Source organism: Phyllostomus discolor, chromosome 3 (genome assembly GCF_004126475.2).
Source record: "Phyllostomus discolor isolate MPI-MPIP mPhyDis1 chromosome 3, mPhyDis1.pri.v3, whole genome shotgun sequence".
Classification (NCBI taxonomy): domain Eukaryota; kingdom Metazoa; phylum Chordata; class Mammalia; order Chiroptera; family Phyllostomidae; genus Phyllostomus; species Phyllostomus discolor.
Genome location: NC_040905.2, coordinates 57,208,479 through 57,233,989, shown reverse-complemented (window position 1 = coordinate 57,233,989; position 25,511 = coordinate 57,208,479).

The window sequence follows — 25,511 nt, the reverse complement described above, 5'->3', positions numbered from 1 at the left end:
CTAGACATTATTGGTTTCACGACTGTTCATACAAAGTGGGAAAACTTATTTTAATGTATGGCATGGACCTTTGATAAATGATATATGAAACTGGATTTCTAAAATGTGGGTATGTAGCAGGATCACAATTTATAGGTCACAACTGAAGTGTGCAGTCTAAATGTAACTAATCTTTCTCACGGCCTCCCCCATCACAAGTGTTCAGGGAGGGGCAATGGGAAGAAATCTTGACAATCCAAGGTCTTCCAGCTTCTTCATATTTAACAGTCTCATATAAAAATGCTACTCTTTTGGATTTCCTCTTCCATGCCCAGAGAGTGTGTGGGTAGACTGGTGGCAGTGAGGATGGTGGCTAGTTCATTGGCCCTCATGGTTGGCATGAAGGCAAACACTACTGAAGTCTATGGTCCCAGCTACTTGCATGCAAACATACTAAAAGCTCACCAAAATTTCTTGATCTTGATCTCAGGCCTCTACAACATTTTACCAGTCTCCTCAGAAGCTCCATAACCCCCTCCTGAGGCACACAGAAACTTCTAACCCGTACACACAGGCCATGGAAAATTGTTGCAGACTCATGTCTCTAGCCCTCTCCTTGTACCAGTGCTATACTACCTTCCTCCTGCACCCATCCCCTCCCCAAGGCTGTTCCTATAATCTTAACTTCTTTTAGGCTTTGGAGAAAGAGGCCTCTTGCTAGATTTCTTCATAGATATTTAGAATTTCTATAGGATTCCTCTTGTTTGGCCCTTCTTTGCTTTACCTCTGGCTTTCATGTTGTTTCTGACTCCAGGAGGGCTGCCAGGGGAGGGCTTTCTACCTTCTCTCCATAAATAGAATGAATTTACTGTAAGTCATTGTATTAGTCAGGGTTCTCTATAGAAAAAGAACCAATGGAGTCTCTCTCCCTCCCCCCTTCGCTCCTTGCACCTCTTCCTCTACATCTATCTATCTATCTATCTATCTATCTATCTATTATCTATCTATTTATCTATTTATCATCAGTCATCTATCTACATATTTATCTAATCTAGGAAAGCAATTTTTATAATTGGCAAACTTGAATATGGAGGCCGAGAAGTCCCACCATTGGCCATCTGCTAACTAGAAACCCAGGGAAGCTGGTGATGTAGTTGCATTCTTAATCCAAAGGTCGAGAACCAGAACTGATGATATAAGGTCCTGGTCTGAGGGTGGAAGACTGATATCAGTATAACAAAATGGAGAATGAATTCTCCCATCCCTTGCCTTTCTGTTCTTTTCAGGCCCTCAGCGGAGGAGGGTCATCTACTAAATTTAGCAGTTTCAAATGTTAATATTATCCAGAAATACCTTCACAGACACATTTAGAAATAATGTTTAACCAGTATCTGGGCACCCTCAGATACTGACACATAAAATTAATGATCATATACTCCCTTTCAGGTTTATTGAATTTTTTCTATTTTGTCAAACTCAAAATGCAGCCCCCCAGTTCTTACAGTGCCATCGAGCCTGTGTGAACTCATTGCTCAGTACCTCTCTAACCTTATCTCCAACTAATTTTCCTCTTACTCATTTCGTTTCAGGTGTATGGACTTCCGCATTGTTCTTTGAAAATATGAAGGGGCTCCATTTCAGGGTATTTCCTTTACTGTTCTCTATGTGTGAAAATTTACACATACCAGATGTCAGCATTGCTTGCTCCCTCATTTTTACTTAAGTCTCTGCTTGAATATTCTCTTGTATTGCATGCCTTTCCTTTCCACTTTAGGTAAAATGGAAACCCTTCACCCAACATCTCAACTTTCTGTCCCCTTCATCCTTTCTATTATTTCTTTATTGTACTACCCTCTTGAATATGTTTTACTTGTATGCATATTTCTACTATTAGTCTCTTTTCACTAAATTATAAAACATATAAGAGTAGAGAATGTGTTTTATTGAATGTTATATTACTAGTAGTTGTGTTCTACTGGCACACATGTATATGAATTCAACATGCATACATATATTTGTGAGATGGATGAAAGATAGTGTTGGATGATATGCAGGATGATAAACTGGGGTTAAAATGTTGTATTATTTTTAATGTGCATTTTCTTGAGTGAAATGGAGGAAGTTGGGCATATGTTCATATATTTATTGGTCATTGGGCTTTCCCCACTTATGAATGTTCATAATTTTTGTTCATTTTTCAGTTGGGTAATTACAGTTTTCTTATTTATTTGTTTATTTTTTTTTGTATTCTGGATACTTTCTCCTTATCTGTTATACACTATACAATTATCTTTTCCAAGAACATGTCTTGGAATTAAATGAACATATTTTTAAGCTAGGTTAATGTAATCTGTTGTCATAACATAGTTTTAAACTATAATAATGTCAATTTACTCCCCCCTTATATTTGTTATTTAAGACATATTCTTCTTTGCTATGACCATAGAATATTATCTAAATTTTTTCCCTAAAAGTTTTATCTTTTCTATAATAGTTCATTAAGCTGTCTAGAATCGATATAGTAAGTGGTATGGAGAGGAATCTAATTTTCTTATTCTACTTGATCTTCCTATCTATAGACAACCAAGAAATTATCTTCAGTAAAGGTAGTAAGGTAACCTAGCACTTTGTACTAAATATGTTGTTTACTCATCAAAGTGCAAATATTTAGCTGCATATAAAATTGTCATTTACCTGTAGATGCGTTTCCATGTCCAGCAAGCCCCTCCTCCTTCTCTTTTTTCTCTTTCTTTTTCTTCAAACTAGCCCTAGTTATTTTTGGCTCTTTACTCTTAGATAAACACTTCAGTATCTATTTTTCAAGTTTCATGAATAGTCTTCTCTGGCTTGAGACTCATATTTATGCCAGCTTCATAAAATGAGTTGGGTAGCTTTTTTTCTTTTCAAGTCTTTTGAAAAGGTTTCACAACATGGGGATTATCTGTCTATTGAGGGGTTGTAGAATCATTTCTAATATTGTCACTGGTTCACATATTTTTCATAAGAACTGGTTTTGGATTGATGATTTAGGTTTTTGTATATTGATGACCCCTTTAATTTTCCACTAATTCTTTTTTGATAATGTATATTTTTCTAGAAAATAAATGTTTCTTTGAAATTAAAAAAATATTGTCATTTAATACTTTATACTATTATGACAAAAAATCTGCACTCTTCTAGTCATTTCATTTACTTAAAAAAACCTTCTAATGCTTTTAACTTGTTCTATCTTCTCTTTCTTGATCAGTCTTCTGTGTTTTTATACTAGTTTTTCTAATGTAACAACTTTCATTTATAATTTCTATGCTTTTTTTCTAGTTCATTAACTTTAGTTCTTGCCATTTTTTTCTTTGGTTTTACTCTGCTCGTTTGCTGATTTACCAGTTACTCTGAGCCACTTTTATTTTTTAACAAATCAATTTCAGATTATAAACTTCTTAATATTGCATTAGATGCATTCTACTAGTTTTTCAATGTAGTTCTTTCATTGCTGTTCATTCTAAATATTTCATAATTTCTCCTTTACTTTTAAACAATAGATTATTTAATGATTTAATTTTTATTTTATGGTTTATTTAGAAATTTATTCTTTTATTGTATTTTTTCATTACCATTTATTCCCCTTTTATCTCTTCCCCGTGTAATCACCACACTGCCATCCACGAGTCCTATTTCCTTTTTGCTCGGTCTTTCCACCCCCTAACCAGCCCCCATAGCTGTCAGCTTGCTCTCCATCTATGAATCTGTCTCTATTTCATTCTTTAACCTAAAAGACATTTAAGAAATATAGTTTCAGTTTCCAAATATACACTGTATAGTATTTTTATTATTTGTTTCTTCCTTAGTATAGTCAGGGAACATGGTCTGTGTGGTAGTAATTTTTTTATACTTGTTGAGATTTCTTTGTGACTTCACACTAAATAAATGTATGTAAAAGTTTCTATCTGTGCTTGAAAGGGCTTATGTTTTATATTTAGGGGAGTGAGTACACTGTTCTAAAGGTATCTCATAAAGAGAGCTATTTAAATGTGTTGTTTAAAATTTATATATCCTTTTAAATTTTTCACCTGTTTTGTCATTTTCAGAAAGAGGGATACTAAAACATCTCATTTTGACTTAGACTTCATCACTATTTTTCTTAAAATTCTTTTATCTATTCACAGTTATCATTTTAAGTATATGTAAGGTCAGTTATAACATTCTTTGGTGGATCATTTTAATATTATGTAGATTCCCTTTTTATCTCCATTAATGCTGTTTGCCCTCAATTTTATTTTGTCTATTATTGATCTTGCTACACCAACTTTGCTTTGTTTAATGTTTACTATGAATTAACTCTCTACCTTCCATCAGAGAAACTGGCACATTTTCACATTTATCTAGCCACTGGCTGGGCTCCTAATCAAAACTAAGATATCACTCAAAATATCAGAATATTGCCAACTACAAGATTTCAAATATTACCTTTTCCCGATGTCATGATTTTGCTGTGGGTGTGAATTTTGGATTGTCTCATTAAAAGCAAGTTCTACATTTAGATTTGTTCCTAGTTGGTTCTAGATTCTTCTTGTGGCTTTCAAATATAACAAACCTCAGAAAAAGACCATCTCCATTATCTACAAATGGAGACACAATATTCTTTTTATCCTGATGCCATCAAACATTGGTTTAACAAACTAAATCCTCTTGATCAAATTTCATGCTCATTAAGCAAGCTCTTGGTTATTATTTGGTTTCCCATATAGGTCTACATTTAGAGAACACATTAGCTGATCATCTGGGTATGAGTATTCTGATTGCTGAAGTAAAAGTATTTCTCACCATATAAATTTATAACTTAAAGTATTCTGATTATGATTTTATTTCCAATATATCCTTTTTTAAAAAGTGATACTGAAAATAGTTTAAAAAAGGCAAAGGCTTTTAATTTAGAGCAGAAAGACTCATTTCTTAATTGTACTATGGTTTTCCATTTTACTATACTTTAATAAGCATGCCGTTAATTTAAGTTTTTGGCTATGTTTTGCCATACAGACTACTATAAGTGTCTCTTTTACATACTTTGTGAATATATGCAGTACCATCAGCTAGATAAATTAAAGAAGTTGAATCCAATATTTCTTAATTTCTTAAGTTGAATCCAATATTTCTTAAATTAAAGAAGTTGAATCCAATATTTCAAGAAAGAATGCACCTATCAAGTTCATGAGGATTCTGGCACATGCAAAGGAGAACAGCATTGGGGTTTATATTTCCTTGTGTATCTATGTATGTTTATATCTGTGTGATGTTATAATGTACTGGAGCTTATAGAACAGTCCTATGACTGATTTAGTGAGTGAATTAATATGAATTTGCTTTGGAGAGAAGGATGAATCTGCTTACAGGCCCTGGAAAAGTTTAGCATTTGAGCCTGCAAGTGTAAGGAGCAGGGCCTTGATTAAAGAAAATTCTCAATGATAAAGTATTTGACCCTGAGGCTTTCCGAGGTGACATTCTGACATCACAATATATTTAAAAATCTGTATTATACCATTTATCATTTATTTAAGTAGGTTACAGAAAAAATTGTAAAATCGCCTCATTTTCCTTACCTTAGTTTATCTTCCGGTACTCTGATTCAAACACAGCTTTCTGACTTTCTGCTTGATCCAGAGCTAAAAGAACTGGCCACCTAACTCCTTCGTCACTTACTGTCTTAGCTCCCCAGCTTTCTGTCTTATTCACTTAGTTTTTGAAATCTGTCTAGTGCACAAGGACTGTGGGCAAACTTACAGCTTGCCACTTTTCTGAAGACTACAGTTCTGCCTAGAAACAACAGAGGCAACCAGTTTCAAATAATGTTCTTCTATTCACTTGTCACAGTTGATTGGTCCAAAGTTAGACATCTTAGGCAAGTTAGGCAATCAAGGTGTTTAAGTGAGCATATGGACTTATACATGCATGCACATTCTATATGTGTTCTAAATAATTTTAATTTTAAACCACTAAGGAGCAGAGAGAGTTGGTTTAGATAGATATCTCGACAAGAGTAAACATATGAGTAAACAGAGATGTGGTAATAAGAGATTAGGAGAGATGGCTTCCCAAATTATACATGATCCTTTAGTTCTTGCTTTCAGCATGTTTCTTTCTGAAGCTCAGCTGCATCTCTGTTCTTGAGTTTCTTTATCCATATATTAAATTTTGCCTTCTTTTCATAAAGCTAGCTAAAAAGCGTTTATGTTAGGACTATCTGAGGAATCTCATGCTCCATTCTTCTATCCTCTTCCTATTACTTGTATTGAACATGAAGCTATGACCTTGAATCAGAATTTCCCTCCCAGGTCTTTCAGCCCACATACCAAATTCAAAGTAGTTTAGCAGATGTGAAATTACTTCTACCATTTGTGTAGATGGAAGTTGTTTATTTCACGAAATGAAAGCTTGCTCACTTTCACTGAAAATTAATTTCCATGTCAAAATTCTGATATGTTTTGTGCCCATGGACTGTTTAAAGTAAAAACTACATAACTGTTAAATAACTTGGCACATTACATATTTGTCTTTGTTCATGCACACACACACACACACCTATTTTCTCTCCTAGGCTAGAATTTCAAACAATTTTGTGTGAATTTTAATGTTCAAAGCAAAAATGGAAACTTTTCTCCACTTAAGAAATTGCACTCTTACTTTTCAAATTTTCCCAGCACAGTTTTACATAATAAAAATGATTCTGTTTTAGAAGAAAAATCTTTTTTTCATTTTTGTCTGTGCTATAAATGTCCATTTAGTTCCCATGTAAACTCCAGTTTAAAATATCTGGTGCACGTGTTTGTATATGTGTATGAGGAAAAACACTATGAGTAAAGCTCCTAATCATGCAGGTTAATATATTTATGACAATGAGTTCAAATGAGTATGGCAAATAGACCCTTTGGTCCTCTTTGGAGCAAGCCCAGGGGCTAAGGATGTTGGAATTGAGGCAGGTTAAGGGAAGGTGCTCCAAAAAACAGGTGTTTTTTTAAAAATTATTTTAATGTGTTTTCTGAAATTTCACTATGTAAAGATTTACATATGATTTCCTTCATTAAAGCTCAGAAATAAAAACATAAATAGAACAAAAGCAGAGCCAAGCAGATGCCTGGTTAGGTCTTTAAGCAGATTCAAGCCAAGCCATAGACACTCTTGGTCACAAGACCTCTCACCTAAGGGTGGCGTCCCATCCCTGAGGCTCGCTGTAACTCTCTGCAATCTTTAAACCCTGAGGGGTTCCATGGCCATAGAACCCTGTTTTGATTCCCTACCAGAACTCAAAGCTAAAGAGTCCTTCCAGATAAAGTTCTGCTTTTTCTTTGATTTCTTTTGGAGATGGGTAGCAGAGCTAAATTTAGACATTAAGCTCTAGCCACGTTCTAAGAGCAATTCATATTATCAAGTAAAAACACCGTGTATGTTGATACTGATGAGCATGCCACTTAGTATCTTGTTTTTACATTACTTATATTCATTAAAATTCATATGCATTAAGTTTGTAAAAACTTTCAAGCAAGAAAACATTCCAAGACTAAAGTACTTGTTCTTGAAACCTTCATTTTATATTTCAGAGAACAGATAGAGTTACCTGGACAATTTTTAAAGACCAAAAAGGTAATTGCTATAGGAATTTCTTTTGTTTAAGCCACACTTTATAGAAATATAAATCTGTACATTTATTAGAGATGGTAGGTTATGTAATCCAAGTAACCTTTCCACAATGGAGATATATATCAACTTCCCTAATTAATGTCAGTGACCTTTGACTTTCCTACCTATAATATCAAGGAATTTATCAAGTGAGAACGCAGTCTATTCTGTAGATGGCTAACTTTAACAGAGTTTCCTCCTTAGAGTGAGCTGCTCTTATTTTCCGCATAGTTAGGTATGTGTTACTTTCATTGGATTAGTATCATAAACCATTACAACACCATTAATGAACCTTATCAACCCAGGTGCTTAAAATCACGGAGCCATTGCATTTTCAAGCAGAGAAATGAAGAAAAATAAGCTTCTTTCTTTTGGTTAAAATCCTTGTAAATTTATACTTTGAACACTGATGCATCTGAACAGAGAGCAATGATAGACAAAAATTGATTAGATAAAGGTTAGAAGACCTTGCCTTTCTAAAAGGTAAGCATCCCAAAAGCAATATGGTGCATAGTGCTAAAACCACAAGCTTATTGAGCCCAGTGCCTTCCCACACAGATGGAAACAAACAAAAGACTAATTGTGCTCCTATGCAAGGGAGGAGCTGGTGTCAATCTGGGTAAAATGAGAGGCTGCTGCAGACTTCCTTCACTGATTCAGACCTATCACATGAAAGGCAAGCAAGAAAAATGAACAAAACTCCTTTAAGATTTATCCAAATTTAATGCTTCTCTGCCCTTCCTTCCTTCCTTCCTTCCTTCCTTCCTTCCTTCCTTCCTTCCTTCCTTCCTTCCTTCCTTCCTTCCTTCCTTCCTTCCTTCCTTCCTTCCTTCCTCTCTTTCTCTCTTTCTTTCTTCTTTTTTCTTCCACAGAGCTTCTTGCTCCCTTTTTGTGCCTAACTGTATCCTGCACAAATGTCTAGCACAGAATATACAATGGGATTGTGGCTATGGCCAACAGGTTTAGCTATGTCAACTGGATTGTGAAAGCCCTTCAATGACAGATACCTGTTTTATTCAAATCTAGATAAATGGTAGTCTAGTTTGTAACACCGAAGAGACAATTTATACTTATTGGATAAGGGAAGGAGAGAAGAGAGAACATTCTGTTATTTTTTTATGCTGTACCATTTTTATTTAGCCTGTGAAGATTGGCACAGTAAAGGTTTTATATAAATTGAAAGTTCTAGAAGATTAGGAGCTTAATCTTATTAAACAATAGGACTTTACCTTCTTTTAAAAAAATTTTATTTCCTGGCTGGCATAGCTCAGTGGATTGAGCTTGGGCTGCAAACCAAAGTGTCGCAGGTTTGATTCTCAGTCAGGGTACATGCCTGGGTTGCAGGCCATGACCCCCAGCAACCACACATTGATGTTTCTCTCTTTCTCTGTTTCTCCCTCCCTTCCCTCTCTAAAAAATAAACAAATAAAATCTTTTAAAAAAATTTATTTTTGAGCCCTGGCTGGGGAAGCTCAGTGGATTGAGCGTGGGCTGTGAAACAAAGCACTGCAGGTTCGATTCCCAGTCAGGGCACATGCCTGGGTTGCAGGCCATGTCCCCAGTAGGGCCCACATGAGAGGCAATCACACATTGATGTTTCTCTCTCTCTCTTTCTCCCTCCTTTCCCCTCTCTAAAAATAAATAAATAAAATCTTTTAAAAAATTTATTTTTGAATTAAAGTTTACATTCCATATTACTTTGAATTAGTTTCCAGTGTATAGTGTAGTGGTTAGACAATCACATGCTTTACAAAGTGTTACTCCCAATATTTTCAGTCCAGTCAAACCTCAGCACTTGTCAGCTTTAGAACTTGTCAAATCCTATACTTGTCACATTTTGACCAGAAGAAAATGTTCCAGCACTTGGTGCTTGCTCGCATTCAGTGCCCCTCTCTCACAATGAAACAGAGGTCAATGTGGCAGACTCAGGGTAGCTCTCGAACGGCTCAGTACTCATTGGTTTTGGTACTCATCATGAGTTCCAGAATTAATTAATGATGAATACTGAGGTACCACTGTACTCACCTGGGGCCAGATATAGTTATAATAGTATTATTGGCTACATTCCCTAAGCTGTGCTTTACATCTCCATGACTGTTTTGTAACCACCAATCTGCATTTCTCAATCCATTCTCCTTTTTTACCGAGTCCCTCAACCTCCTTCACCTCTGGCAACCATCAGCCTGTTCTCTCTCTCTGTATCTGTGAGTCTGTTTCTGTTTTGTTTATTTGTTTATATTGTTTTTTAGATTCCACATAAGAATGAAAACATATGATATTTGTCTTTATCTGACTGACTGATTTCACTTAGCATAATGCCATCTAGGTCCATCCATGCTGTCGCAAATGGTAAGATTTCATTCTTTTTTATGGCTGAGTAATATTTTATCATGTATATGTACCACAGTTTTTTTATCCAATGTTCTACTCATGGGTATTTGGGTTATTTCCATATCTTGGATTGCATTATAAATAATGCTGCAATGAACATAGAGGTGCTTATGTTCTTTTGAATTAATGTTTTGGGTTTCTTTGTATATATACACAGGAGTGGAATTGCTGGGTCATAAGGCAGTTCTATTTTTAATTTTTTGAGAAACTTTCATACTGCTTTGCACAGTGGCTGCACCAGCCTATATTCCCACCAACAGTACATAAATGTTCCCTTTTCTCCATATCTTGCCAGCACTTGTTGTTTTTTGATTTATTGATGATAGCCATTCTGACGGTGTGGGGTGATATCTCATTGTGGTTTTAATTTACATTTTTTTATGATTTTTGAAGTTAGCATTTTTCATGTCTGTTGACTCTCTGTATGTCCTCTTCAAGGGACATACAGGTTGCCTCTCCATTTTTAATTGGATTGTTTGTGTTTTGTTTTTGGTGTTGAGTTGCATGACCTCTTCATAAATTTTGGATGAGAACATCCTCTTGTTGAAAGTCACTTATTCTTTCTGAGCAGCAACTTTCTCCCAGATGTAATTCACTGTGGTTAGCTTGACCTCTGTAGTTCTTTCTGCCCCTCTATTGGGCTTATGTTGGGCTCTCTAAGAGCCCAAAACATAAGGGTATGAAATGTGAATCAAATTCAGTAAGTAGATGGATCCTAGTTGTAAAGAGGCATGTGCTTCATGATGCTTGTTTTATGACTCTGCTTTATTGTTCACAGTGGCAAAAAAGTGGGAGACTGATACAACACATGGTGTATAACCCTTACCACTGAAGCAGTTTGTATTGCTTTCTGTGAGTACACTGTCACTGATCTAATTTTTACTACATGTTAAGCAGTTTTCTGTGCTAAAAATATATCGAGCTGAAACAGTGGATTAAGAAAGATGTTCTAAATCCCTTCTTGTAATTTTCTTTTAATGGATTTAAATTCTTTAAAGCATCAGCCTTTAAAATTGACTTGCAGAGATCTTAAGTTATGGCTCTGAATTGCTTTGGAAGGGGTGCTTATGAATATTAACTGTACCTTAGGATGCACTGTGTTGGTACAAGACTCATTTGGGCACAGAATTAGTGAGAGGTGAGTGATGAATAATGGGCTCAGTGTGTAGAGTTTAAATATCGAAAGAACAGACTCTGTATGGTATTGTAAAATGTCTTGTAGTTTCATTTCTGATTTTGAAATGTTACAGCGCTTGCTTATTGTCACAGCATGATCTTCAGCACAGTTGGGTAGTGCTTTTTTAAAGTAATGCAAATGCATGAATGTCAGAAATACCTTCAAATATCAGGGACTGCATCTTTAAGGAGTGCATTTGGCATTAAACAGCCTTTTCCAGCTAATGAATTTCTCAAGTTACAAGAATAATGGCCTTTTTAATCTTAGCAAGAGTAATTAAACAGACATTTGTTATTAATGATGTTGTTAATGGCAGAAGATATTGAATTCTCACTTTAGATATTATATTGCTTGAGAGTGATTATTTTGAATATCAGGCATATGAATATATGATGGTTTTAAAAGTACATCTCCTTAAGAGCATTGTAAAGTACTAGTTATTTTAAATAGAGGAAACTGCCTTAACTTTTATTAATACTAAGGGAACTAAATATTTCCATACTGTGGCAGAACTAACTCTTAGGGACAAAGAACATTGTTTGATTAGTTTTACTCATAATTTCCAATAGTGTTTTTCTTCTGCTGAGGTAGATATGTGGCAGCCCACAGAATGAGAAAGAACTGCATACTCTAAGTCTGTTTCAAAATAGAAAGGTGGGTGATATTGGTTGACTACTCTATGTACATTTCCCTTTCCTAAAGTGTTCCTCAATTCTGTTGAGAATTCCAATCTATCTCTAGCATCACAAAGGCATCCTAAAAAAATCAATCGATTCATTCATTCATTCATTCAATGAATATTTAATGAGTGCCAATATTACCACGTACTGCTTTGTGCACTGCAAGTATAACTGTGAAACAAGAACAAAACAAAATAATAAAACAAGAAAAAATATCACAAATAAGCAAACGAGATATGCAAAAAGACAAAAATCCATACCTACTATGATTGGAGTTAATGAATTAATCAAGGTAGAGCCAATCAGGCCACAGCATCCCCTGGTGATTCTCATGGTTCAGTGCCAGTGCTGGGCCTTGGGCCAAGTGGCTCCAGTCAGACCAAAGAGCAGGAGTTATATCCCTCCCTGCTTGTGGGAAAGATTTTTTTTCTTTTTTCCCCATTAGACATAAACAAAGCAACAACAAGGCCAATTGCCACTGGCGGCCATTTGTGACTGTGAGGAAATTCAGGATCAGGACAGACAAGAACCTAAGGATAACCATGGGGCTTTCTACTGCTTGCTCTAAAAGTTTCTGAACAGAGATCATTTTTTTTTTAAATTAAAATTAAATACTTTGTGGCATAAATGAATGGCTGAGTTCTTTATTATAAGCATATGAGTGATAGTTTGATCTTAATGCTATTTAGGGCCAGTAAAAGATGTTTGGAAATTTGGGAATCAGGGTGAAGGGCATATTTACAGCAGTAATATTGAAGGAGTTGCAAGGTTGAGCTAGTATGTTCTCAGATGAACCATGAGATTGGATTTGGAGAGTGCATGATTAAGAGGGCCAGGATATAAGCATTATATCTTTGCATGGGATTTAACACTGTGAAAGGACCCCAGAGGAAGAGAGGAAAACTCGTGCTAGAGTATCTCTTTGAAGCCTGAAGATAGTGGTGTTCCTCACTGAGTAAAGTAAAATGCCTATTGCTGTGGCAGATGGTGGAAAAAGGGATTAAAAGGTTCAGGGAAGTGGAGTTGCTGCAATACGTGTATTATGTGAGGTTAAAAGACTCAGCGTAAGGTGACATAGCAGTGAAGACCCAGCAGACACCCTCTTTACCAAGGCCATTAGAAACTTACTGGAAAGAAGAATGTCAGCATCTTTGAGAAGGCTGGTGGTGGTGGCTCCTCTCTGAAGGCTAGGCTTGGTGGCAGGAGTGGCAGTCACTGAGTAAGATTTTCATGAGCTCATGAGAATGACAGAACTCTGAAGCAATGAAACTAGTATGGAAGTGCTTAACCACTAAAAGTGGAGGAGGTGGTCACAATAATTTTAGGGATTGGCAGGGTCAGAGACTGTTCATTCACAGGGAAGTGTTGTGACTAATAGAACATTTTTGACCCAGGTGGATTTTCTGGGACAAAATAGACAGATGTCATATGAGCTACTTTATATATACAATGAAAAGAAGACCAGAATGGATGAGCAGATATCTAAGGGTCATTGCCTGAAAAAGAAGTTACATTCTTTTGCTCAGTTTTGGGACCAGTGTCAGTTTTTAGATATAAAATTCAGTGACTGATGGCTTGGTTGGCTGGATCCCTCAGAGAACCCTTGGCAATACAATGTCACATATATACTGTAATAATTTCCCTGATCCTTTCCTTGGAGCATTTATGGGGTATTTGCTTGCATGCCCATGCACTGGAGACAGAGGAATGCCACACATTTCCAGGGCTATTTTATCATGACCTGGAGACCTGGATTATTGCCATGTGCCTCTTATTATGTGGGGGCTACATGGGCCAAATAATTAATAGACTCATGGCCAAAGTTCAGCCTAGAGAAAGTCCACTGGGTTTTTGACTCCACAATTTGTTTCCCCAGTTTTCCAATGTAACATTTAGAATTGAGATACTCAGCAGTTGGAATATCAAGAATTGAATACTTGGCCTGTTGAATAAGAGCTATTAGAGTAAAGAATGCTAAGTAGAAGCCTTTGAAATTGCCTTTTCCCCCAACCAAGATGGCAAATCAAAAATAGTATCACTCCAGGAGGGATGACAGAGATTAGAATCACCCATGAGGATCTTAAAGATGCAAGGATGGTATTCTCTATCATATCTCTTTTTAATTCTGGTCCCTCAAAAATGGAATAGACCTTTGAGAATGACTGTAGACTATACAAGCTCAAGTAAGTAACAGTCCCAATTGCGTCTGCTCTGCTGGCTGTGGTATCTCAGCTTGAATAAATTAATAAATACTTTAGTATATGGCATGAAGCTTAAAGTAGTACTTCTATCACTTTCTATTGTAATAAAAAAAGAGGATCTGAAATGGTTTGCATTTACATGGACAGAACAAGAATATATTTAAAGCTTTGTTCCAGGTACACAGGAGTGGGCAAAAGTAGGTTCACAGTTGTAATACAAATAATCATATAATACTCGATAAATAACAATAAAAGAATAAACTGTTTTCAGTACTTACAACTGTAAACCTACTTTTCCCCACCCCTATATATGAACTCTCACACTCTGCTGTAATATAGTCAGAAGATTTCTGGACCATCCAGACATCTCACAGATATCATGTTGATGAGGAAGAATGAAAAAGAGCTAATTAGCATGTTGGAGATGTTAATTAAATACATGTACTCAAGAGAGTGAAAGATAAACCCATTGAAGATTCAGCGACCTAGTATTTTACAGTTTTTTAGTGTCCAGTGGTCAAGGACATGCTAGGAATTTAATGTAAAATAAGAGAAAAATTGCTACTTGCATCCCTTACCACAAAGAATGCATAACATTTGGTATGCCCTTTTGTGTTCTGGAAGCAATACATTCCATACTTGGAAATACTGTTCTAGCTGATGAGCTAAATCATACATAAGAATGTTAGCTTGTGTGGGGCCTGGAGCAGGAAATGTCTTTGCAGCAGATTAAGGCTACAGTGCAAGCAAACATCCTTTTAGGGGATACTATCTAGGCCATCTGGTGTTGGAGGTATCAGTGGTGGGAAAAGATGCAGTGCGCATCTTTTGGGAGACTCATATTGAAAGGCCTGCTGGTTCAGAGCAAGGCCATGCCATCTGCAGTAGGGAAACAGCTCTTGACATGTTACTGAATCCTGGTAGACACTCACATTAGCTGGGTTGGAGGCCCCAAAGCATTTAAATTGGGTGGAAGCAGCAGCAGTCTCTCATAATAAATGATACATTTGCATTGAGCCTGAGCAGACCAGAAAGCACAAGAAAACTGTATAAATGGGAAGCTTAGACCTCTTCAATTTCTATGTCAACCACAGTAGTTGTACTAACACTCCTTTTCAGCTCTTGTTTACAGCCATATGGGGATGTCTTTTATCACTGCTAAAAAAAGGAGAAAAACACTGATGCTTGGTTCATGATGGGTCAAATAATCAATAGAATCTTAATCAAGTACATTGGTTCATTGAGTCAAACCAAAAATGGGTGTGGTTGCATATACAAACTACACTCAGACAGTGGTCAGAAACAACTTTTCTAATGTCAGAGTTTTGAGTGGTTCGTCTGGTTTCCACTTTGTGTGAAAGAGTTATTCTGAGGTGAAATTGTACAGAATCATGAGTCATTCATATGGCCTGAGTAGTTACTTAGGGACCTGATTGGAAATAGGCATGCCAGAGGTACAAGTTGTGGATGGGTACAGGGAAGCAGGAATAAAGTATAAAGACCTTTGTATGAATTGTGAATACTCATCAGAAAGCATTATTGTGGAAGAATCATGGAACTATAAACTAGATGAGAATGACTCAGTATCTTTTGTTATCAACCACCACAGAACTGGTATAATGAACACGTGACTAGAGAGGACCCAGCAGCAGAGATAAAGGCTTCTTATACTCCCAACAGAGTGACGAATATGTTTATCTTTATTGCCCTCTAAGTCACCAGCATCCAGGGACTTACAGTATCCCTTGTCCACAGGTGTGAAATCCGAGAGTACACAGAACCTCACTAGTTAGTTAACCCACTTCACAAAGAGGTGCCAGACCACACCCATGTAGTCTGTGTGTTGCATTAAAGACTACGACATCCAGAAGCTACCAGGTGGATAGAGCGTTAGAATGGCCTGGTGAATGTAGAGCTGAATCCCCTGCTCAGAGGCACTACTCTGGAAGTATATGATGCTATGTGTCTAGTGGACCAGAAGCTTCTGTATGGCATGATGACTGATAGAGAAATTCATGGGCCTAGGACCTTGGTGTCTATCGAGGCTAGGAAGCAAAAGTGGTACTTACCATCATTCACGCTGATCTACCGGGGGATTTGGTACTTCCTGTCCTTGCAACTCTGGACTCTCTAAGGTAGAGATCCTGGTCCCTAAATGGAACATACTCTTCCCAGGAATGCACTCAAGCATGGAAAAGAAATGCTACCCATATTCCCAGTTTTCTCATTTTTTCCCTGTGAGATTAGACATTAACACAAAACTGCCTGGCTAATCATTCATTCTTAGCAACAGTTATATCTTCTCTTGTGATACCCCCAAATTCTCTTTTATGAATTCATTTTTTCATGAGGAATTATGGGACTATAGTTAGCTATAAGGAATAAAGGGGGATACTGACTTCATCCTCTTTCTCTGCTCCATGTCATTCACATCTCTGGACTGTCTCTGTGGATCCAGAAAGTTACAAGTTAGGAAGTTATGAATCCAACAGCTCTGCTTGTGTGTACAAGTGGCTCAATTCCTTGAGCAGAAGGCATGTGGCTTACACTTTTTCAGTGAAAGAACAGTGCTGGGCACATAGAAGGTACTAAGCGTGTATCTGCTGTCTTGACTGAACTGAAGTCTAAGAGGTGGTGTTGCCAAGAAGAGATTGCTTTCAACATTCCAATATATGACTCTGAGCCACTGTTTAGTCTTACAAATATGAATTAAATTGTGGAGTAACTTGACATTTTCAATGAGATTTCTTTTAAATGAAAGATTCAATGGGAGATTATTATTATTCTTTTTGGTGGAAAGAAAGCACTTCAGTCAAGCTTGGGGGAAACTCCCATAGTGACATGTGATAGTAGGTACTTCCTTTGGCTTAAATATTTCTTCTGAGAAAAAATAATTTGAGCAAAGGCTTTAACAAATCCAGCAAGCTCTAGAGAATAGTTTACAGACAGTTGAATTATGTGCATCTCTGAATTCATGAATTCGAGCTCTTCTGACTCTGCGGCTTCTAGATGACACCTTCCATGAAGTACTGGTCTGAAGTGCATTTTCTCATCAGGAAACTCAGCCATCTTTGTTTCACGGTCATTTGAATCACATGGTTAACCTGATTCTTTTTTCATTTTCCAAAATATCAAAATTAGGGTTTATTTTTTAAGAAGGGAGAAAAAAATCTGGCTTCAGTTGTCAATTTCCTCTGTTCTGTCAAGATTAGACTAGTAGTTCTGAATAATTCTGGCTCATTTTCTCAAGGGACTAGGCCTGAAATAATCCAGTGTTTATTTTTATACAAATTCTCACAGTACTACAACATTTCAGTAACTTCCTGGGATGTTTCTAGTTTTTCACAGGCCAAAAGGCCATTCTCAGAGGTAGCTCCTTCATGTAAACCTAAAAATGGCACTTTCCCACATTATAGTTTATCAGGAAGTTTAAAGTTCAATAGTCCTCCTCTCTTTTCTTTCTCGTCACAGAGAAAGGAAAAAATAAGGGGCAGTTCCAGCATTCCATCTCGTTTGAGCATGGTCATTCCATTTCAGTATTTTGGAACCTGGGAAAGAGGCAAGGAGATTGTAGTGTATCTTGGCTGAGAGATGGCTGGACTGGGAAACAGGACTCTCTGTCATTCCCTGTGTCACTCTCTGTGTGACCCTGACCTCTTCCCAGCATTCCTGACCCCACCTCTATGTTGGGGAAAATGATCGTCATGTAACCCTCACAGCATTCTCACAAAGTCATGAGATACTGTACAGAAAAAGTGGGAATCATGTTTGGAAGGCTAGCTCTAATTTTTGCATAATTGGGTCTCAACCTGCCTTTCTGGATTTGCCCCTACGCTTTGCATCTCTGTACCCTCTCTCAGTGTCTGTTGCTGCCTCTCTGCCTTTTTAACTAAAACCCAGTTCTTCAGAGTAGCCTCACTCTTTTCCTTCTTCTCAAATCATATGGCTCTTTCTATTTGATATTACACTTGAATACAAATTTCTTGCTGCTGTATGTGTAGAATGTAATATATGATTTTTTGGTATCCTTTTAAAAAAGATTTTTCATTTATTTTTAGAGAGAGGGGAGGGAGGGAGGGAGAAAAAGGTGGAGAGAAACATCAATGTGTGGTTGCCTCTTGTGTTCCCTCTTCTGGGGACCTGGCCTGCAACCCTGGCATGTGCCCTGATTGGGAATCAAACTGGGGACCCTTTGGTTTGTAGGCTGGTGCTCAACCCACTGAGCCACAGCATCCAGGGCCAATTTTTTGGTATCCTTTATCTCTTTTAACATAGGGTATGTGCTACAAACACTCAAATATCTGTCTGAGTGTATTTATAATAATATTTACATCAGCTCCTTAGCATTTCAAGTTGGGTTTAATGACATCATGGTTTCCCTGAATGAACACACACATTGTTAAAGTTACACACCAAAATGTGGTCATGGTATGTGTATTCAGGCTTAAAAAGTGGTAGAAAAATCTGTTTGAAATTTTTAGCATAGAGTATTAAATTCAATCCTAGAAGGCAAAAATCAGTCAGCTGTGCCAGGTCCAGAGCTATATTTAAATTTATTGTTTCATAAGTCTGGTCTATTTCAGTGCATTGTTCTCTGTACAAGGTCTCTCTGTAACCATGCATTATAATAGACGGTTGCCAGCATTCTCAAAGTTTCAGAGATGGATTCTTGATTATTTGCTTCCTGCCCCAGGGATTCTTGCTGTTAGGATTGTCATTAAACAAAGCAAGCCTCCCTGGTATTGTATTCTGACAAACAATTTGCACCTTTGTAAACTGATTAACGGAATGAGTTTGTTTTGATAATTGATCCTTGACTTGCATTTTAAAGGACAGAGAAATTTTAGAGGATTTCTATATTTGTTACAAATGCTTTCCTGGAATTTTAAAAATAATTTAAAAGCATCAGTAAAAAATATTAAGAAACAAATTAAGATTAGAGACCATTATTTTAATTATTATGGATGTGAATTAACATAGTGACCAGCCCAGCTCCAGACTTTATTTTCCTAAATTTATCCCCCTCCCCACAACCCAGAGTGAATGATGGAATCTTTGGCACAGAGGCAATGGCCCGTATGTGGTACAACACACAGGAAATTTTATAGCCTCCAGTGTTACTACTATAAACTAGTCTGTAAGAAGACCACCATAGGAATCTTCATGGACTAACTGGGTTAAAAAATGCTCTATATCGACAACTGTTCTTCATTTCATGCTCCAAGTCAATAATTCTGTCAGTCATGCAGCCTTTGGCAAGTAAGAAGGAAAGTCTTTCCCAATAAATCTATTGAAATCATGGCATAATTTAACAGCCATTCCCCTGTTTTTTAGTATTTAATTATGTTTTGCTTGTTGATTTTTTAAAAGAACTAGGGAAAATTCATACAAGTATCAATAGATGTCAAAGAGTTTGAAATAAAAAAAGAGAAAGTAAAATAAGAGGCAGAATTAAGGACAGCAGCTATTACACTAAGGCTAAGGTAGAGGATTTAGGTAACTGGTCATTTTGGTGGTCTTGTAAAATCTAGTTTGGGTGCTATTGGTAAACAATATTAAATATATAGTCACATGTTAAAAGTGGAATGGAGATTTGTAAAGTCATTGAGAGTTAATGGTGACACTAGCCCTTATATTAAAAATGACTGCTCTCTCTACGCTCTAGTGAGGCCAGGATTGCAATCCTATTCAACAGTGTGGGGAAAACAACCAAAGACAACAGTCATCAGGCTTACAATGATAAACACTGTCCCACACACAAATTTTCTTTTCAGTATTTCTTGAGGTAGTGAAAAAAGGAGAGGAAAATAGTAAATTTTCATTCTGTACAGTATCTTATTTTTATAAGGGCTGGAAAATACATGATTCTGACATCTTGAACTCTTATAATTCTCCTAGGAAATGGCCGGAGATGGATTTTGATAGGAACAAATCCTCATTTAAACTCTTTGTAAGCATTTTTTCTTATTATTCAGGTAGTAGACCTTTGGGCATTGCTAGAGAAAGCAGAGTAAAAATAGTATATGTTCTTAACTGGTTAATGAAAAACTGAGGTAAACAGAAGAGTTCCTTAAATATAAATTTTTCTCCTAATATAATTTGTCTCATTAAAGTGCTTTTAATATTCTGTATTCTGATTTTCCTTGAAGGAAATATTGTTCTACAAAATTCCAATGAGACATGCTAAAAATAATGTCTGTGACAGAAATGTTAATTTCCTATCTAAATAATTAAATTTAAAACTATTGCATTTTATATTTCAAAAAAGATCATTAGATCCTTTCCCTTCAGGGAAAACTGAGACCCAGAGAGCATAAAAAACTTGCCCAAAGTCACAGAGCTAATGATTGATAGTCAGGGTAGGATTGAAAGCAAGTCACTTATCTCTACTCTAGTTCTCTTTCCATTCTGCTGAGCCACTACTGCTTACTTGAAAGTGGTCCTTCTTTCCTTCCACTGCAAGAAGGAAGTCTTGTTGATGTCTGCATACAGGACATGCAGTGCATTAACTTGATAGAATATTAGTTGTCATGTAACAGTATGATAGGCTAGATTTAGGTGTGGGACAATTCTGAGTTTTATTTAGGAGGAATTTACTTGAGGTAGGTTACAATATTGTGTATGAACTAGAAAATACATTATTAGAATGTCTTTATTGTTGTTCTAGAGAATCCCAAAATATAACTAACTTTATATAAATTATGAAATAAAAATTTTCTGTTGAGCCTTCAACTTTCCCACTTAGTGTCATTAATTTCAACATCTCTACAGTGTCTTTTTTGGGGATCTAATACCTTATTATTTCCATTTGATATGTCACTGTAAAGCCTAGATAATATCAATCATTTTTAATTTATTGTGAATTTGAATGAATATGTTACCTCTCCTTGGAGTGTTTGTAATTTGACATTTTAATTGTAGAATAAAAGGCCATGTATCTCATTATAAAAATGAATTCAGGCACTAATTATAAGATTAAAAATAAGGTTTTATTTATGGGCAGAATTTATTTTGTTACCTTGAAATCATGCAATCTGTGTAGTTGTCTATTCTATTTTCTTGTCACATTAAGAATTGTTTTTTGGTATTTGCTTCCTGGAATCATTGACCATCTACCTTGCATCAGAATTTGTAAAAAGTGTCATTAGTATGATTTTTCACTAGGTTCAGTGAATTTCATAAACATTTAGTAACCTACTGTGTATAAGGCATTGTGCTTAACACTGGGAGGATGAGGGAGATCAGTAGGAGGTTAGACTATCCTGAAAGATCTGGAATATTTACAGTGTATTTTTGGCTAACATTGTGGTTTGAACAACAAATTTTCTAACTTTTCACAGTACAAAACATGAATTCTAGGTTCTTTTCTACCAATAAAATGCAGCTGTTACCAACTGATATAAGTTTGTATCCTATTTGAAATCCATTTGTCATATCTGTTGGACAGCATAGCGCAGTGGTTCTTAAGCTTTTGGGACTAGGGAGCTTTTTATATTCTTAAAAATTATTGAGGACCAAAAAAAGTTTGTTCTTGTGAATTATACACACATATCAATATATACCATATTAGAAATTAAAGCTGAGAAAGCTTAAACTATTTACTTATTAATTAATTTGAAAAATAACATTAATGCTATTACTTCATATAAATATAAAGTAAAAACCCTGGGTAGGTGGCTCAGTTGGTTGGAGCCTAGTCCCATAGTCCATAAAGTCACAGTTTTGATTCTTGGTCAGGGCACATACCCAGGTTGTGGGTTCAATCCCAGGTCAGAGTGCATATGAGAAGGCAACCAGTTGATGTCTCTGTCTCACATTGATGTTTCTCTTTTTTTCTTCCCCTCTCTCTAAAAGTAATGGGAAAAAGTGTCTTTGGGTGCGAATAAAAAATAATAACACAACAAAATAAATATAAAGTAACAACATATTTTTATGAAAAAATACTTACATTTGCCAACACACATATATTTAATGAGAAGAATAACATTATTTACCTACTTGTAAATATCTTTAATGTTTGGTTTAATAAAACTCATACCTGCTTCTGCATTCAATTTATTGTTATTTTGTTATGGCTAAATAATATTAAGAAAATCTAGTCTTATGCACATACATAGTTATAAAAGGGAGATATCTTAATAGCATTTTCATATAATTATGAAATATATATTCATATATTATGAATTCTTCTTTGCTACTATACCAAAACTCAACAAGTGGTGATAATTTCTTAAACATCATTTGCAATGTAAACTCTGAGACCATGCAAACAACTTTTATGCTTGTTACATTAAAATAAATTAGTCTATCTTATATTTGAAATTTATCTTTTACCCATGCATGATTTTATAAAATCATTATTGATGATTTAGAAAATATTGAAATATCAGTTAACTGTTAGGTATATCTACCAAAGGCTGACACATTTATTATTCAATATTAATAAAACACATTCATTAATGTTACCAACAATTTATCAGAAAAGTCTGTAAGTCTTGGGAAACTGTCATGATGAGAGATACAAATTTTCCAAAATTGTAAGTTGTGCTTGAAAGTTTAAATTTTACCTTTGCCAAAAAATGCTGTCCAGATACTTACCCCTGAGGTGATAGAGTCATTTTTGTCATTTCCAAGGCTATGTCCACAAATTAAGCAAATCTGAATTAAACATAGGTCAATGGAAATATGAACAATCACATAGTGCATTGCCTGCAGACAGCTTTTATTCTTCAGTATGCTGAAGGACTTAAGGTGTGCTTTCCATTTTATCACATAGAATTATTGAAAACATGTATACTCAAGATTTGAAATTCAGTGAAACTGCCTGTTTAATTTTTTCTATCTTTTATAGTGAATGTGGCAGTAGAACAGAGAATGACTATTAGTACAGTTTGATTCCACTGCCTTGATTCACTATAGGGTGCCAGCTATTTTACCCACCATTTCTTTTGTAACATTTAGTGCAAATGTCAATACCCTTAAGGTTATTTGGAAAGGAGTTTGAGCCATTGGAGTCTGACAGAGATGGGGCTCTCAGCTGTGGCTCAAGTAGACAGAACACTGTATTAGAACACAACCTAGTCTGATCTTTAGTAGCTGTTGCCATGATAAAAAAAAAAGGTTTCATCTTCTGGGCCTCAGTTATTTACAAAGTGAAAGGGAAGTGGAAATCTTACCCTCTTGAATCCCACTCTTTTCTGATTTTCTTTTGCTCCACATGGCAGGGCAGGGCAATTCTAAATTCTGAAAATAGCCATTTTCCCACTGATCATGCTGTACTTTGTCTCAAGTAAGGAACTCAGAATGTTAAATTTAAATTTCTTACTGGTGTGCCACTTGGGAATAGGAAATTCATTTCTTTTTAATTATTCTTTTAAATTTTGAAATAATTTTTAGACTCTTTACTTTTGTGTGATTATAATTTTATGTTTTTATACTTTTGCACAAGGAAATTTTAATTTTTGTACAAGGAAATCTCAGGCCTGGTAACAATGTAACAACACAGTTACCATTTATTGAGCGATGTATGTTAGGCACTAGGCTGGCCGCCTTATGGTCATTATTTCATTTAATATTCTGAAGCAATCAATAAAATAATCAATTCCACAAGGTTCTCCCTGAAACTGATAAAAGTGAATTACTAATAATGGGAAGAAATATAAATTATTTTTAAAAACTATAAAACACAAACCCTTTACATGTATAATTCTAACACACAAGAGGTGATGTATTTTTTGTTTATCTTTTTTTGTGACTTGAATGTTTAAGAATATCTTGATACATATACAAATATATATGTAACACAAACACACAAATATGCTTTGTCGAAGAAAATATCATCAAAATTTTTGCAAGATAAACAATAGTAAGTGGATAGTTCAAGGTGGATAGAAATCAAGATATTGTTCATAAAAGGATCTTTATGAATAAATTTGTAAGTAATTTCAAAAACAAAAGTGTGCTACATTTTCAGTGCATGTAATTGTGTTTATTATAGGGCATGATCTTTTCCTTAGTCCCTGAGGAAGCTGACATCTGTATTTGATTTAATGAACTTCTGGTTGTTCATAACCCATGCAAAAGAAAAGACCTTAGTGCATCTATGAACATACTCAGTTTTTCAACTTTTGTTCCCAGAACTCAAAGCAGGCACTCTGGGAAAGAACTCATAAGTTTTTAACGTGTTTCCACAGACAACGTCACTTAAAATTTGCTCCTTTTTGAATTTACATTTATCTTTAGATTAAGGAAAGTAAGTTTTTGTTATATTTTATTATTACTATTTTAAGCAAATATCAGAATCTTAGCATCATCTTGAATTAAAATATGTCATTCAAACTTTTTAAGTCCTGTTACCATTTTTTTGACCTAAATTCTGAATATTTAGAAAGAACATTATAATACAGTGTTATGTCAAGGAACCGAGTAACTTGTGATTAGATCAAAATCAATCCCATGCAAGTACCTGTTATTGAGTATTATCCTTTTACCTATAAGGGATAGTTAATATACCATTTAAAAGCTCTTTAGTGGGGCCATTTAAAAATGTAGCTGTGTGCTGATGCTAAACTTTAATAACTATGTCTTTGCATGTTTTTTAAAAGCCTGACAATAATGGTGCAGTAATTACTGAACTAATGTTATCAATTCCAACAGATATCACATTTATTAAACAGAAAATGCTATGTTGCTCTTCATCAGTTAGAAATGTGTGTAATTGAAATATGAAAATGAAGTCTGTTGGAGTATGTGATTCATCACGAATTCTGCAAGCCCTACACTAACTCTCCTTTTCCTAATTAAACTGTCAAGTTGAAATCTTATAATTAATGCAACCACATGCCTTACACTAGGTTTTCCACCCTCATGTAAAGCTCAATTCAGCAGAAACTTTGCAAGAGTCTCCTCTGCAAAGAAGGCAATTCTTTGCTCTTCTGATCAGTTGAGCAGAAATCCTGGCCCCTCCTCTCCCCCCACAGAATATTGTGTGGCGTGGAATGTCTGTTCTCTGCATGATTAGCAGTGGAGTTGGCTGGTGTGTGTGTCAGGGAGTTGGTAAGCCATGCTTTGATTTGTCCTTGTGAGTCAGCAGAGAGGAAGCTGAGAACTGGAATGAGATCTTCTGTATGCCTTCCAGCATTGTGCATTTCTACACCATGATGAGACTTCTTGTTGTTGTTATTGTTGCCAAAATTTAAAGACTGAAGTGAATTGTTACTTGTTAGAGCTTTGAGGATATAGATTTTCACCTTTGTTCTGTAATACTTGATGGCAGAATGTGATTGACAGGAATTTATTTTATACTCAGTATAAACTTTATAGACAAGTAACCTTCACCCTGGCCAGCGTATAAATACTGAATTTTGCTTTGGCAAGGAGGTATCTTACTTAGACAGAATTTATTTTTGTATATTT